The 17,658-nt window shown below is 38.9% G+C and overlaps 1 pseudogene across 1 annotated transcript in view; it reads left to right on the top strand.

Annotated features, from left to right (window-relative positions):
- LOC149823110 (large ribosomal subunit protein uL6c pseudogene) overlaps positions 1-16,604 on the top strand; it is a 44,131-nt pseudogene extending 27,527 nt beyond the window's left edge. Inside the window, exon 2 of the transcript XR_016426163.1 lies at positions 16,002-16,604. The product of XR_016426163.1 is annotated as a large ribosomal subunit protein uL6c pseudogene (transcript). The remainder of the gene's footprint in view (positions 1-16,001) is intronic.
- The last annotated feature ends 1,054 nt before the right edge of the window (positions 16,605-17,658 follow it).

Genomic DNA, 17,658 nt, shown 5'->3' on the forward strand with positions numbered 1-17,658 from the left:
ATGGACTCGTTCCTCTGTAATACTTTCTCAACTTTGTTTTCGACCGCCTTTCCATAAGAGAAGCCTAGAGATAGGGAGTTTTGACGAAAACTTAATTTCTCTTCGAAAGTTCCGTTTTGCAAACACCTCCTCTTTCAGGGAAGAGAGGAGTATTTCCAACTTCCCATTCAGGTAAGGGCTTAAGCCTGAGTCTCTCTTTTTGGGGAAAAAGAGAGAAGAATTTTGTCAGGGACGTGTCAGTTCGATATCAAGCAATCTCTTTCATCAAGGACTTTTAGAATACGTTGCCAATTTGCTATCAAAAGTCATTGTTGATCTCAAAATTTTCATCGCACAAGAATTATCTCAAGCTACCTTCAATATTATTTTCAAAAGAGCAGGACTCTTGCGAAATAAGAGCTAAATTCAAGCTTATTCTGTTGGTCAACCTAGAGGATGAAGAAAAAATCCTCGATATGATCGGCAGAGGAAAATTCAATGATGTTGGAAAGCCATGAGTGAGCTGATATTGATCATAGCTATGGCGCATGCTTAAAGAGTATTCTTTTGCAGTAAGACAGTGGAAATATCCTGGGCAGTAAAAAGAACCTACTCAATCCATATATCCTCAGTCATCCAGGTTAAGCTGCAATCAAATATCCGCAAAAGGGATCTCTCAATTGTCGTCAAGATGAAGGCGAATTAAGCGAGTGGACCCCCGGGGCCAAAGAAGATTTGAAACATCTCCAAGATGACGGAGTTTGCGACAGATCCTTCCAGGGAAAGTTCGGATCACCGTCAAGATGAAGGCGGATGCGATGAACCTACCGACAAACCCTGAAAGATATTTGATTTCTGCTATCATTTAGAGATTTCAACCCAAGGACCAATGTCATAATTCTCGAGAAAGAAAAAGAAGGATCAGAGCATCTCCAAGATGAAGGAGTTTGTGACGTACCCTTCCTCGAAAAAGAGAGAAAAGTCAGGAGCATCTCCAAAATGAAGGAAGATGTAAAAGAACCCAGAAAAGATCCATAGTTCAAAAGAGTGCAAACAGATCATCATGGGAAATGCCCAGGATATCAAACTGCCCGAAACTGTCAAAGAATCATCTTTATCTATGTGAAATTCTTTATCAATGTATTTTCACTTAATTGCTTTCATGAAGCTAAGAATGTTTTCCTCCCTTTTCATATCAAGGAAATTGATATCTTCCTTGAAGAAACTCAACAGCAACGAATTTGAATTTGATTCTTGATTCTACAGAGTTAGCCCCCTTGGAGTTAATACTCTAGGTAGAAAGAGGTGATGTTTTCACATATGCGCAAATTCAATCATTCCGAATCAACTACAATTTTTGGCATCTTATTGGCAATATTTTCTGATTATCCCAACATGAAGTGTGAACTTGAAGATCGTTTTGACGTATCCTGACGTCATCCCTCCTTAGGATTGAAAAGTCCTTTCCTTCCGTCTGATCTGAGCGCTCTCAGATTCGCACACTTCCCTGTGCTCCCCATTGTCCCGTCATAGATAGTTCCCGCTCAGGATAAGGGTTAAAACCTGAACTTTTTGCAAAAGATCTGTTATTGTCAAAAGCTATTTTCAGTCTCAGCAATGAGGCGCCCAAGAACAACCCCTTTTTAAGCTTTAGGGACCCCCATTTTCATCCTTTTGCAAAAACCCCTCTTGGACTTGTGCAAAGTCTAGAGGCCCATCACAGTTTTCCTCGCTCCTCGAGGATTCTGTATCCATTCAGGCTAAGGATTAAACATGTTACCTCGCTCCTCGAGGTATCACCTAAACCTTCTGCGAGAGGTCGTCTGTTTTAGAAAGCTGATATTAGTCTCAGCAATGAGGCGCCCAAGATCATCCCTTTTCCAAAGCTTTAGGGAATCCCTTGATTTTCTCTTCTCGCAGACCCCTTTCAGATTTGTTCATCCAAATTCTGAAGGTCCCATCACGGTTTCTCCATTCAAAGATTCTGCATCATCTCCCGCTCAGGATAAGGGTTAAAACCTGAACTTTTTGCAAAAGATCTGTTATTGTCAAAAGCTATTTTCAGTCTCAGCAATGAGGCGCCCAAGAACAACCCCTTTTTAAGCTTTAGGGACCCCCATTTTCATCCTTTTGCAAAAACCCCTCTTGGACTTGTTGTGCAAAGTCTAGAGGCACATCACAGTTTTCCTCGCTCCTCGAGGATTCTGTATCCATTCAGGCTAAGGATTAAACATGTTACCTCGCTCCTCGAGGTATCACCTAAACCTTCTGCGAGAGGTCGTCTGTTTTAGAAAGCTGATATTAGTCTCAGCAATGAGGCGCCCAAGATCATCCCTTTTCCAAAGCTTTAGGGAATCCCTTGATTTTCTCTTCTCGCAGACCCCTTTCAGATTTGTTCATCCAAATTCTGAAGGTCCCATCACGGTTTCTCCATTCAAAGATTCCGCATCATCTCCCGCTCAGGTCAAGGGTTAAACCTGAATCTCGCTTCGGCGATGCATTTGTTGTCCCATCACGGTTTCTTCACTCGAAGATTCTGTATGGTCGTCCCTCTCAGGATAAGGGTGAAGCCTGAACCTCGCTCCGCGAGGTACCTTCCTTTCAGGTTTGGGTTAAACCTGAGCCTCGTTTAGACGAGGTAATCCTTCCCATCCCATCATGGTTTTCCCCACAAAGGAATCTGTGCTCTTTGTACATCCATCCAGGAAAGGATCGTCCTTGAGTTCCGTCGCATGAGGCATTTCTCTCATAAATGTCCCATCAAAGTCCTCATATATTCCTTTCCTCATTCAGGTTATTTTGATATATCTTCGTCCCATCCAGGTTACGGGCTAAACCAGAGTCATTTCAAAGGGCTGATCTTGTCTCACCCACGAGACTTGATCAAAATCCTTATCTTTCACCATTTCGAGATCTTCGCCCAAAGTCCCATCGCGATTTCCTCATTTCTAACATTCAGTCGTGTCATTGTCAAGGATTTCATCCCCCCAGGACCATTCAAGATAAGGTTTCAAGCCCAAAGAGCCGTGTTTTCAAAATAAGTCTTCCACATCCAGCTCGGATCAGCTGACTGGGGCATTTTTCAAAATTTGGAGTGTGTCTTTGCCACTAAGCTCGGCTTTCAACCGGCTTAGTAGCAAAGAGGGGCATCTGTGAACACCCCAAATTTTTCAAAATGTTGTAAATATCCCCTTCTCTGCCCTTTGCCCCCATTTTCTGGGTAATTGAGTCAGTTTTAAATCTAAATTCCATTTTGTTTCTCAAAATTTGGTTGAAATTAAATTCATTTTCCATATCTGACTCAATTTCGGATCCGGATCCATTATCAAAATCCAAATCTGAGTTTCATTATCCAATTTTAAATTAAATTCTCAAAATTACCAAAATAATCTTTTGAAAAGCTCAGACTCTTCGTCCGGTATCCGTTTGGATCCATCGTATTATATTCCTAAATTCGAGGTTTAAAGCTCGAATATTTTCTCAAAACTTGGGTCCAAACCCATTCTTCTGAAGAAATCTCTCCGAAATGGTCTGAAATTCTCAGAAAAATACTTTTGTAAATATCTCTCAGAAAAATACAAAAAAATTAGTTTTAATCCTTGTTTTCTTACAAACTTTAGGATTTTATTCTAAAAATACAAAAAATGGAAAAATCATGCAAAAAACCAAAGAAATTAGGGAAGACTACGCGGTTTTTAAAGATTTTTGCCGAAAAACTCACCTTTAACCATCCTTTTAGAAAAAACCTGAAAAGGAGGCCTGTTTTTGGAAAAACTAAATTTCGAGGTTTGAGGGTCGAGTTAGGGTTTTTGAAAACCCTAACTCGCTTTCCTCCCTCGGCCACTCTCTCCATCCCGCCATCACCAAGTCTCCCCCATGTGCGAGACCCCCTCTCGAAACCCCCATGGCCTCCATTCGCCCTTCATCTGCAACGGCTTCGCACGCCCCGTTTCCATTAACCGCTCATCCCCCTTTTGCTTCAGGGCAACCCTTGATCGCCAACATCATCTTCAATTTCCCCCACCTTCACGAAGCTTCCCCCGGCCAGCCCCATGCGCGACATCCACTTACAGCCTCCACCCTTCGTCCATCTGCAACGCCCTCCTTCTCCAACCATTGATCCCTAACCTCCTCCTTCTCGAGCCTTCCCCAACAGATTCCCCTTCTCGTTTCTTCTCCTCTCTCTATATAAAGACAACAACGAAGGAGAAAAGGGGATCCGATTTTTTTTTGGTGGCGCACCTCATCCATCTTTCGCTGACCGCCCTCTTCCCCCAGATCATCTCCTTTACTCCAGGGGCAGAAGACCTCCATAATAGAAGAGAAGAGCGTGACTCCCTCCTTTAAAGACCCTGCAAAACAGAGGTTTTATCATATCCAGTTTAAGCTTACAACCCAGAAGGTAAGATGGTTAATCTATGTGTAGTGCTTCAAATTTCTTTTCTTTTTTTTTTAAAGAAAATGTCTGCAGGTGTATTTCTCTTATATGATTAGATCCTTTCATTACATCAATTCCTGTTTGTCACAACAACCCATGTTTTATTGTATATACAGCTGATAACTCAATTCTCGGTTTACAGCAGTAGTTCACATTTTTTTCCTTCCTATTACAGCATCTTATCTCATTTTTTTTTTCTCTTACATGAGTTGTTCGGTAAACTCCTTTACTACCATCTTGTTGTCAATGCTGTCCAGCTGCCCATTGCACCTATAGGGTATGCACTGCTTGTTGCATTTCGGTTCTTTCCTTTCTTTCTCTTCTCACCGTGGTTCCCAAGGAATCACTGTGGCTTTTTCTTAGTTATGATAGTTCATCTAGAACTATCATAACCATCTTTCTTTTACAGTGGTTCCCAAGGAACCACTGTGGCTTCTTCTTAGTTATGATAGTTATCTAGAACTATCATAACTGCCTTTCTTTTACAGTGGTTCCCAAGGAACCAATGTAGCTTTTTCTTAGTTATGATAGTTCATCTAGAACTATCATAACCATCATTCTTTTACAGTGGTTCCCAAGGAACCACTGTGGCTTTTTCTTAGTTATGATAGTTCATCTAGAACTATCATAACCATCATTCTTTTACAGTGGTTCCCAAGGAACCACTGTGGCTTTTCTTAGTCATGATAGTCATCTAGAATTATCATAATTGTCATTCTTTTACAGTATTTTTCAAGAAACCACTGTGGCTTTTCTTTGTTATAATAGTTCATCTAGAATCATCATCACTGTCATTCTTTTCCTTATAAAGGTTCACAATGAACCATTATGATCAGTTTTTGCTATAGTAGCTCATCAAGAACAACTATAGTCACATTCTTTTTCCTCATAGTGGTTCATCATGAACTACTATGGCCATTATATTCCACGATGGTTCACCTTAAAACCATCCTGGCCCTTGCCTTCATTCGTTGCATATAGACCTTCATGGCATTGCCTATATATATATATATATATATATATATATATATATATATATATATATATATATATATATATATATAGGTGCACGTTTTCTAACCAAGGGAATATGTAAAAAAAAAAAAAATAACATTACTTGGGAATTGTATTCTCAAGTTTGATTACTGTAATAAGTTAAGCCTTAATGAGAATTTACATTTCCAGTTTTAGATAGAATGAATGAGCATTGTAGATATCATGAATTACTCGTTCTTCATGCATTTTTGTTTTTTTTTTTCTCAAAATCTCACAATGGTGAAACACGAATGACACGTGCACCATTTCGTAAGAGGTAAATCAATCCTAAGTTGATGATCCATATCAATGGCCATAGTCAGGGTATGGACAAAACTTAGGATTTTTATCTTTTACTAAACAACACTGGATCCATAATGGATCTGTTTTCAAAATTCATCATATTTTCCTTAAATATCTTTTTCTTTTATTAGAATTTAACTTAAAATTAATTCAAAATATATACCAATGGTCATAGTCAGGGTATATTGAGAGTTAATTTCATTTTAAATTCTATAAAAGCACCAAATGTGTTTTATTCTTCACCTGAATTTAAATATAGATTATTATATAATACATTCAATGACCATAGTCAAGGATGTATTATATCTTCAATCTTATTTTAATTCATCCAAAGAATGAGACAGCTTTTCAAAATCCAATTTCAAAATCCTTTAAATTCATTTATCATTTAGGATAGAACTGCATCATATTTTCAAAATTAGTTTTTCAAAACTCCAAGTGATGTAAATATCTTCTTCAATCAATCTTCAATCCTATTCATCTTTTTCAATTCTATTTCATTTTCCATCTCAGAGTCCGAATTAACTTTGAGATTTTAATTTCATTTCATATTCAAGATTTCCAAATTCAAATTCATTTTCAAAGCTCAAATTTTACTTTGAAATTTCAAATTCATTTTCAAAAGACTCTAATCAAACTCAAAGTTCAATTTAACTTTGAGATTCTTGATTCATTTCAAGCTTCAAGTCCCAAGTCTAAATTGACTTTGGGATTCATCTATATATTCAAAATTCAAATTTCTAAAAAATTCCTTTTCCCAAATTTAAATCAGACTAAGAAATTTTTGATTCCTCTTTTTAACTCCAAATCCATCTTAAGATCCAAAATTCAACACTCATATTGGATCTCAGACTCCAGATCCAATTTATCTATAGGATCCAGAACCAATTTCACTTTGGATCTTAGACTTCAGGTCCAAATTTCCATTCTAGGATCCAGAATATAATTCTACATTGGATCTCAGACTTCAGATCCAAATCCATCTTAGGATCCAGAATCCAATTCCACTTTGGATCTTAGACTTCAGATCCAAAATCCATCTTAAGATCCAGAATCCAGTTTCAATTTTGGATTTCAGACTTCAGATCCAGTTCTATTTTTAGGATCCAGAGTTCAATCACATGTTGGATCTTAGACTTCTGATCCAAATCCATCTTAGGATCCAGAACCCAATCTTATCTCGAATCTCAGATCTCAGACCTTAAATCCATCTTTAGATCCAATTTCATTCCCAATTCTAATCCAAATTCCATTTTTCAGATCTCATCTGAACTCCCTAAATCTACTTCCATTCTTAAATACCATTTGATTATCTCAGATCCATTCCAAACTTAAAAATCCAAATTCAATTCCATCTCAAGTATTCATTTTCTTTTCTAAATTCAAAATCCAAAATTCAAAATCGATTTTGACTTTGAAACTTCATTTCCTTTCATTTTAAAACTTCAAGTCATTCTTTCTCATTTATTTTTCCGAATCCTGATTTACTTCAAAAACTTAGAACTTCTCTGATCTATCCCAAGTTCTAAGTTAGATTCAATCATTCCTTCACTTCCCTCCCGAGTTCATCTCAGAATACTTGGAAATTTCCGAATCAATTTTCAAAAGGAGCATACATTTTTGCATTTGCACAAGCATGGTTCTTTGTGCATTTGGAGTTAGAATAAATTCTTAGATTATATTTAGGCAAAGCAAAAGGCATAGATTCGATCCTTGGTTCGATTACCCCTGGTAAAAGCGCTAGGAACGGTCGAACCTCGTACTGACGAGCGAATCCCGTCTCTCCGCGAATTTTTAAAACGGAGGCGAGTTAAATTTCTAAATATTTTTCAAATTAAGGTCAAGTGAGACCGCGCAAAAGAGTTCCTTTCTCTTCCCTCTTCTTTCTTTTTCTCTTCTCTCTTTCTTTTCTGTCTTTTATTTTCTTTCCCTTCAAAAAGGAGGAAAATAGAGGTTGGAAAAGGAAAAGAGAAGGAAGAGAGAGAAACCACCAACGAGAGAGGAAAAATTTTGCGATGATCACAAGGCCTTACTGGGCAACTTCACCCTATCTATGAACCCACAAGATGTGTAGGACTCCTAGCACTCTCCCCCACAAATTCTAAAAAAAAAAACATCAAAAGGTATCAAAATTCAAAATGATCCTAAAAGGCATGAAAGAGAGCCACATTTCTCTTATGCTACCCCTGCCTTAAGCCCAACATTTTCTCTCTCTACTACAAATAAAATGCTTTCTTGTCACTGACACCGATCTTACTCGACAAGACCATCAAATGGTCTACGCAATCCAATCATCTACAAACCAGCCCAACTTTGCTCGGCGAGACTACAGATGGTCTCGAAAATCCAATTCACCCTTCAACACTGACACCGACCTCGCTTGGCAAGACCATCAAATGGTCTTGGCAATCCAGTTATCATCGGACTGATCTGACCTCGTTCGGCGAAACCTATAACGGTCTCGATAGTCCAACTCCTCACTTTGGATGCTGAGACCCACCTCGTTCGGTGAGACCAATCACGGTCTCGACAACTTGGTTTTTCTTCAAACACTAGCCCGATCTTGTTCGAAATAACTAAATTTAGTCTCGACGACCTAGTGTTTCAAGTATTGAGTGTCTACTTCTTTGTCATAAACCGAATCACATTGATTAATGGCAAAGAAAGATATTGTATACACCAAAATTTCATGATGCCTATGTTAGATTTTTGTTTGTACCTGCATTAAGAAAGAGAAAACAGAAAAGGAGAGAGGGAGAGAGAGAGACGAGAAGAGGGATGCAAAACACGACTGCGGCTGTCACGATTTCACTTATGAAATCGTGACCTAATGTTGGTATTAATATACTTAAGTATATACAGTGGGTCGGGTCGGGTTTGGTGTAATATCCGAACCCGAATACAAAAGAAATAAAACAAGTTACACTTATACAGGAATGAACTTGAGTCTGGACAGGTGAATAGTAATTCGGGTCTGGTACAGGATCCAGACCCGAAACACTATTCACCTTTTTCACCCCCCCTCAAGTTGATCATGGTTATGGACCATGCACAACTTGCCTTTAAGCGTCCAAAAACGATCCTTTGTTAACCCTTTCGTAAATAGGTCTGCAACTTGTCTTTCAGTATTAACAAACTCAGGCTCAATCTCTTTTTCTTCGACTTTCTGCCTCACAAAGTGTTGGTCAATCTCAATGTGCTTAGCACGACTGTGATGTACTGGATTGAATGACATGTTTATAGCACTTTGATTATCACATAGCAAGATAGTGTGGGAGATCTTTTCTCCTACTTCAGTCAGTAGATGTCTGATCCATGTGACTTCTGCAATAGCAGCAGCCATAGATCTATACTCAGCCTCAGTACTTGACCTAGCGATAGCCTTTTGTTTTCTACTGCTCCAAGAGACTAAATTTCTTCCAATGAAGACGCAATATCCTGATGTAGATCTTCGTTCATCAGGATCTCCTGCCCAGTCTGCATCACAATATACAGTGAGTCTATGTTCATTTTTGCCATATGGTTGTGGTGAGTATGTCAGTCCATCACCAATAGTCCCTTTCAGATATCTAAGGATCCTCTTGACTGCTTCCATATGTCCAGTACGTGGCGCATGCATAAATTGAGACACTTGATTGACTGAATAAACAATATCAGGTCTAGTGAATGTGAGATACTGTAACATTCCTATTATGCTTCGATACCTGGTGGGGTCATCACACAGATCTCCATCATGGACGCTAAGTTTTGATGAAGCACACTCGGAGTTCCCAGAGGTTTGCAGTCTTGCATGCCTGCCTTGCGGAGAACATCCACGGTGTACTTGTGCTGAGTGAGTGTCAAGCCATGAGTCTGATTATCAACTTCCACACCAAGAAAATAGCGTAGAGCTCCAAGATCTTTCATTTTGAACCTCTGACCTAGTAAATCTTTTACTTCTTGGATGTGGACCGCAGAGTTTCCTGTGATAACAATATCATCGACATAAATTAATAACAGAGTGGTCACAATCTGACTTTTGAAAATGAACAATGAGTGGTCCATCATGGAACGTGAAAATCCATGTTTCTGAATCTCTAGTGAGAAGCTATCAAACCAAGACCGAGATGCTTGCTTCAGACCATAGATAGCTCTCTTTAACCTGCACACATGGGTTTTACAATTTTGTTCTTGATATCCAGGGGGTTGCTCCATATACACTTCCTCCTTTAAGTCCCCATGCAAGAAAGCATTCTTTACATCAAGTTGACTCAACTTCCACCCATGCTCAACAGCCAGAGAGATAATAATCCGAATTGTTCCCATTCTTACAACCGGACTAAAAGTCTCATCATAGTCTTGCCCTGCTTCTTGAGTAAATCCTTTTGCCACGAGCCTTGCCTTGTATCGTTCAATGGTTCCATCTGGCTTGTACTTTATCTTGTAGACCCATTTACACCCGACAATATTTTTGTCAGGCGGTCTGGGAACAACTTCCCAAGTTCCACATTCATGTAAAGCTTGCATTTCATCATTCATGGCTTCTACCCATTTGGTAGAAGTGGCTGCCTGGTAGTATATAGTGGGCTCATCTTCCTTATTGAGAGCAGTTAAAAACAGTTGAAGATCCAAGGAGAAGTTGTTATAACTAACCCACCTGGCAATGGGATGTCGTATGCGGCTCGATTTTCTGACCTCAAGAGTGTGAGAAGGAGTCGGATTACTGACTGGGACATGATCTGAATGGCTTGATGTTATCGGTCTCTGTCTAGAATAGACAATGCCTTTGTATCTGCCCGGTATTTTTTCGGAATCATGTGGCCCCGACGTCTCAGTGTTTTCAGACATCTCTTCTTCTCGCTGCACGCAATCTGATGAACATGCTTCACTGGAGTTAGCAAAAAGTTCTGAACTCAACCAAGGATAGTAAACTTCAGTTGGTATATTCGTTGCATCAGCTTTGTCATCAAAATTTTGTTCATCAAAGACAACATTTCTTGAGATTCTGATACGTTTGTTGATGGGATCATAACACCTATATCCTTTGTAGTCATCTGCGTAACCCACAAACCTACACTTCTGGGCCTTGTCTTGAAACTTGTTTCTCAGGGACCGATCAATATGCACATAGCAAACACATCCGAAAACACGCAGATCCTGATAACTAGGATGAGCTCCAAAGAGGCAGTGATAAGGGGACTTATTCTCCAGAACAACCATTGGCAATCTATTTATCACATGCACGGCAGAATGAAATGCTTCTGTCCATAGATCGATGGGAAGATTGCTGTCATGAAGCATACTCATGGCACTTTCAACGATGTGCCTATATTTTCGTTCAGCAATCCCATTTTGTTGAGGAGTGTGAGGGCAGGACACCCTTCTTCCTATTTCGTTATTTCGAAGAAAAGAAATAAAATCACGGGATGAAAATTTCCCTCCTCCATCACATTGGAAAAACTGAATAGACTCAGAAAATTGGTTTTTAACCAAAGAAAGAAAACTTTGAAACAAAGAGAAGACTTCTGACTTATGTTTTAAGAAATATATCCAGGTGTATCGAGAATAACTATCAACAAAGATTAGATAATATCTGCTTCCAGACCCAGAGACAATTGGGGCGGGTCCCCACACATCAGAACAAATAATCTCAAAAGGTTTTGAAGCTCTCTTATTAATGGAATGGAAAGGTAATACATGACTCTTGCATGAAAGACAACTGGAACATTTATGACTACTCTCATCCCCATTAAGACTTTCCTTTGGAATGAGATTATTAGAAACAAGTTTCTCAATAAAATGACTCCCACAATGTCCTAACCGACTATGCCATAAGAATGGCTTATTACATTCAGAGATACTAAAAACACTGGCAGAAGAGGATGAACACGACTCTGATGAAGGCTTCGAAATCAGGTGAGAAGAGCGAACATCATGACATGGAGCTTCTTCAAAGACATATATGTTGCCTCGTCTCTTCCCTTCAGCGAATGTTTCCCTCGTGCGTAGGTCCTTGACCTGCACAGAGAAGGGAGTGAATTCGACTGAAGCATTATTATCATCAATAAGTTTGGAGACGGAGACAATATTTTTCTTAATGTCAGGAGCATGAAGAACGTCAGAAAGAGTAAGAGTGGAATGTGACATGGGAATGACAGTCTTTCCAACATGTGAAACAGGATGGTGGGATCCATCTCCAGTGACAATCTTACTTTTTCCAAAATAAGGGATAGGGTTAGAAATTTTACCTGCATCGCCTGTCACATGAGTCGCTGCTCCGGAATCGACAAACCAAGTGCCTTCATCACTCTGCTTCAACTTTAACTCTGACAAGGCAGATATCAGCAAATCTTTAATCTCTCCACTGTCTCTGGTATTTGTGAACTTTCTCTTGGTTTCTATCTGTGGACTCTTTCCTTTATTCTCTGGATTATGCCAGCAATTCGCCTTGATGTGCCCCTTTTTGTTACAAAGAAAGCAAGTAGGGATAGATCTTGTTCCCTGCGCATGAGTAAACATGTTTGGAGTGGGAAGTAAACCACGCCCTCCGTGCCCACTTCGCCCTTGTCCTCCTCGTCCCCGTCCTCTACCATAAGTCACTCCTGTAGCAAAAACTTCTTGAGAATTTGGATGATTATGAGTTTCTTCAGAGAATCCCTTCAGAGTCATTTCATACTGGATCAATTTGGCTCGTAGCTCATCAAAGGTAGGAAGAACAGGGAGGCACAATAGTGAAGTGACTATCATATTGTAGTCGGACCCCAATCCACTCAGGGTTTATTGTACCATGTCATTGTCACTAATGGCACACCCTATAACTGCAAGCTGATCTGTGATCACCTTCATCTTGTTCAAATATTCCATGATGGTCATGGAATCTTTTCTTAACAATTGAAATTCTCTTTTTAGAAAAACTACTCTTGCTTGAGAAACCTGCGAATACGTCTGAACCAGTCGTTCCCAGAGTTGTAGAGTTGTACAATTGTCAGGAATGGCAAGGAGGATCTCTTGAGACAGGGTTGATGTGATGTATGCAACAACTAATTGGTCTTTTCTTTCCCAATTGAAAAATTCAGCACTCTTGACATACACGATGGAACTCACCCCTTTATCATCTTTTTCTTCTCTCGGACTAAATTCTGGTGGAACTGGAGTGGTTCCATCTAGGTGGCCTAAGAGGCCTTGACTCCTTATGAAAGGAATAATTTGCCTCTTCCAGATCAAGAAATTTGAGGTATTCAACTTCTCAGAAACAAGTTGGTTGAGAAAACTCGAAGAGAGATTTGATTGAGAGTGATAGGGATCCATAGAGATTAAGAATCAACAGAAATGTTCAACCCTCGTCCAACACCCCTTTTTTTTTTTTTTGGCTGTCAGAGGATCACAGACGATTAAGTTCAGAGGATGAAGGAACTTGAACTTTTCTATGCACCAAGAAGAAGACTTACGTAGAAAAGAAAAAAAAATCACAAGTCACGTATCCCTTTTTCCTTTTTTTTTTACTAGTACAGTAAAGAATGATCAAGAATAATAATAATGCACAGCAAACATAGGAATCAAGAGAAACCCTATAGCATCCGAGGGTACAGAGATAAAATTTTAGAGAATGTAGAAAAGAAAAATGGAATCAAACAATTAATAAGGGTGAGTTTAATGTCTCACGTGAATCAATTCACGAGTTTAATGCCTGGGAGAAAAAGGATGATTCACGTGAACTAGTTCACGTGAAATGTTGTTGTCAACCCACGATCTGGATTCACGTGAATAGGGTTCACGTGAATCACAGATTCACAAAGAGATAACTCACGTGGGGTGTGAGTACACAAGAGGTTTCAGAAAGATGAAAGAGGAACGGACAGAAAAAGAGGAGACGAAGAACAGAAAAAGAGGAGACGACAGAAAAAGAGGAGACGACAGAAAAAGAGGAGACGAAGAAGAACAGCGAAAACCTCAATTTCTTGATCTTTGTCACGAGCAAGAACCTTTTTTTTTTTGCCTCTAGATGGATCTACGCTCTGATACCATGTTAGATTTTCGTTTGTACCTGCATTAAGAAAGAGAAAACAGAAAAGGAGAGAGGGAGAGAGAGAGACGAGAAGAGGGATGCAAAACACGACTGCGGCTGTCACGATTTCACTTATGAAATCGTGACCTAATGTTGGTATTAATATACTTAAGTATATACAGTGGGTCGGGTCGGGTTTGGTGTAATATCCGAACCCGAATACAAAAGAAATAAAACAAGTTACACTTATACAGGAATGAACTTGAGTCTGGACAGGTGAATAGTAATTCGGGCCTGGTACAGGATCCAGACCCGAAACACTATTCACCTTTTTCAGCCTAATTGGTAACATCTTTTGAAGACAAGTGTTTGCAAGTACCTAACAAGAATTGAACAACTTTACACAGATGACAGACCAAACCGTCGTCTATCACGGGATGGTAGAATGGACCACCTGAAATGCCGTCCGTCGCAGGACGGCAGAACACGGAGCGTCGTCCACTAGGGGATGACACAGTCACTTCGTTGTCCACTGTACCAAACACGCGGAGAAACTTTAAAGCTTATCCGTATCTCATCCCAACCGCCCTGCACGTCCTCTAGGGTGGGAAGACTCTTCTTTGACGAGTTTTCGTACGAGAAGACTCTCCTGGATATGTAATCCATATCTCATGTTGAACTCTATAAATAGAGACTCACCCCTATACCTTGAACATCTGAAAATTATCAGAAAATCTAGAACCTAAATACCCACGTGTTGGCCCTGCAAGAACACGTCTACCCAAGCCTTGTCGGAACGTTGTTCCGATGTCATTGAAGAACATTCATACATACGTGGAGATGCTAACAGACAAAAAGGAGCTTAAACGATAAAACGGACCCTCGAGTCCGAAAAAGGTATTTTCCCACATCTCTAATTTGTTTATTCCAATTTTATTTAATCTTAGGTATTTATACATGTTTTTATCTTTGATTTGCATATTGGAATCCGCAGCGGTGCGATTCGAGCAACTGAGATTAAGAAACCTGCCCCATCTTTACCTTCCCGTCAAGCAAAGGGAGGGTTGGAGCTTGCAACAGTGTCCCCTACGATTTCAAAGATGATTTTGCGTAATCTAGGTAAGTCACATCTTTCCCTACCCAAAATTTGTATCAACACATGCATATCTGCAAGTTTTGGCTATTCTCTTTAGTATCTCTGATAGGATTTTGCTGCTATGCTGCTTCAAAATATTCATTAAGCTATATTCAGGTTTAAGTAAAATAATATTTTGATCTCAATGTGGGCATTGCAGCATGAAATTTGATTGAGTCAGTAGTTATGCATGCCAATCATACACAAACATGCAAAGATGCATATATGTCATTTGGAAAATTTTCAGTTTTGTACTCTGAGCCTGCTTCTAGACTTTGACAGGACTCCAATTGGTTTAACCATTGGTGTTGCAAAAGACACATATAAGTGAGTTGGATTGCTGATGCACCTGGAATCACAGAATACTAATATGTTAATTTCATCATCTTAACACAAGAAAAATAAACGTGACCATGTTACTAACATCTCTTGCCATTTAAACCCTAAAAAAAAGGTGAAATAAAAATGATTATTATTGGTCTGTCACAGAGGGAATAGTTTCCCGAGATCAAGTAGCAAATCCTGGAAACTATGATCCATTAGCCCCCTCTTCGCTGTAGCCATCTGACAGGTTCCAACTGTTTTCAATTGATTGCTGGATCCATTACAGCGAATGAAACACCAAATGAAATATTGCTTAGTTGAATGTGTACTTCATGTACCACTGAATGTACATCAGGATTTAAGTAGATGAAATACATATTCTTGGATGTTTTGATGGGTTTCAAGAATCTTGGTGACAAGCAGAATTTAAGCTTTTGGTACATATTACCTGTCTCAGATGTAATGACATGTATCATCACAAAATCTTTCTCGTGTCGTCTTCTTCTTCACACCTGATATAGTATTTCTCTGTCGAGCATCTTGTTGAAAGTACATGCAAATTGCTGGTTTAGCCTTTTTAAAAATGATTAGAAGCTCTCTCTCTCTCTCTTACATATTATTTGCCTCTCTCTGACTATTACGTCTCAAAGAGTTACACTCATTGTTCTGTTCATTTTACTTGCGTTGGGCTGGTGCGTGATCTATATGCTTGTGTTATTGTTTGAAAAGCAGTCGAAAGAGCATCATAATTTTCAGAACATAAGTCTTTGTGTTCTTATGTTATTTTCTTTGACCTGTTTCAGAACTCTTATGGACAACATGATCATTGGTGTATCAAAAGGGTTTGAGAAGAGGCTTCAGCTGATTGGTGTAGGTTATTGTGCAATGTTGGAGGATGAACCTAGGTACTGAATCTTGGGTTCTCACATCCAGTAAGGATGGCAATACCTGATGGCTTCGAAGTTAAGGTTGAGGATAATACAAGAATAGCAGTTAAAGGGTATGATAAATGTGCAGTAGGTGACTTCTGTGCTTCAGGAAGGAAGTGGAGGCCCCCAGAACCATACAAAGGCAAGGTCAAATATGCAGATGATAATCGTGAGAAGAAAAGAAGGAAACGCTGGGAAGAAGTAGAAGCTATTATTTTCTTTCGTTTATTATATTTTTCTTCCGTGCACGCTCTTGCTCTGTCATCAAGAAGCAGCTGAGCTGTGGAGCTGTGGCATGCTGAAATCTTTACATTTTCACATTTGTAAGGCATTTTTGTTCAAACAAGGGTGGTCTTGAATAGAACTGTTTCACTCCTTTCATGTAGTATGGTTGCTACAAAACAAGGTCAGACTTCTTTCTTATTTTGGCTTGTTCCACTGAATGAACTTGTTACTTTTGTGGGTAAAGAATTACAGAACCAAAAGCTTTGGTGAACAGTGAGTTATAAAGAAAAGGAGAATGTATTCCATTTCTGTACCGTCTTACTATTGTTCAATTGTTGAGTCAAGTACGTGTTGGTTTTCTTCAGGCATTTGCCACCTTGACCTAATAACTCAACTCTAGCTGAGAGCCTGAGATCAAGTCAAAAGCTACATGGAGTTGGTGATTCAACTTCAACTCAGTACAGTTACTCGTGAAGAACCATAATCCCCAATACTGTGCTCAAGTACAGTGCATGGGAACTGTGAGAATTGAGCTCATTGTCCATTTGGATAACAGCTGAAGAAATAATTTTTCATAATTTCATTTTTGAACGAATTAATTGAAAATTTGATTTCTTAAAAACAAGTTTAGTGCATGGACAAGTATAATAAAAATCTCTGAATCCTAAATGAGACTTTCATGATGCTTCTTGTACATGGTTCTAGTGCCCTTCCCATCCATTTATTGGACAGGTTGCAACAAACATCGTTTCAATGGATTTGACCATGCTTTTTGTAACGCCTCAAAATTTTAACTTGTAGATTTTGAAATCATTTAGATAAAAAATTTCAAATTTCAGGGTTTGGTTTTAAAGACTTCAACGAAAGTAATTTCTTTTTAGAAAGAAAAATAAGTTGACAATTCTGGTCATGTTAGTTTACAAATCAACCTTATCCACAAAGAATAGCCATGATGTCAGCATAAAGAGGGTGATCTCAAGTCATATTGCATCGTGTCATCGATCGTATGTAAAGTCATACTTGTCACCTGCCCATGAAATGAGTCAGTTTCATAACTGGTAGATACACAAATAGACAATGTAGAATAAAATAAAGTGGGACATTCATGAGACAAACAGTCTATTTCATTAAAATCAGTAATTAAAATATATAATTAAAATGCGAAAAAGTACACATATTTTAGCAGGCGCAACATATGCAAATATTCATTGTACTGAAAGAGATATTTTTTACAAGATATAAACATCGTAAGTAGTATGAATCTCAATCATCTATAATTATTGTGAACAGGATATTCTTTTAAGTT

The sequence above is a fragment of the Nuphar pumila genome, chromosome 11 (genome assembly GCF_984573655.1).
Source record: "Nuphar pumila chromosome 11, dmNupPumi1.hap1.1, whole genome shotgun sequence".
NCBI lineage: Eukaryota > Viridiplantae > Streptophyta > Magnoliopsida > Nymphaeales > Nymphaeaceae > Nuphar > Nuphar pumila.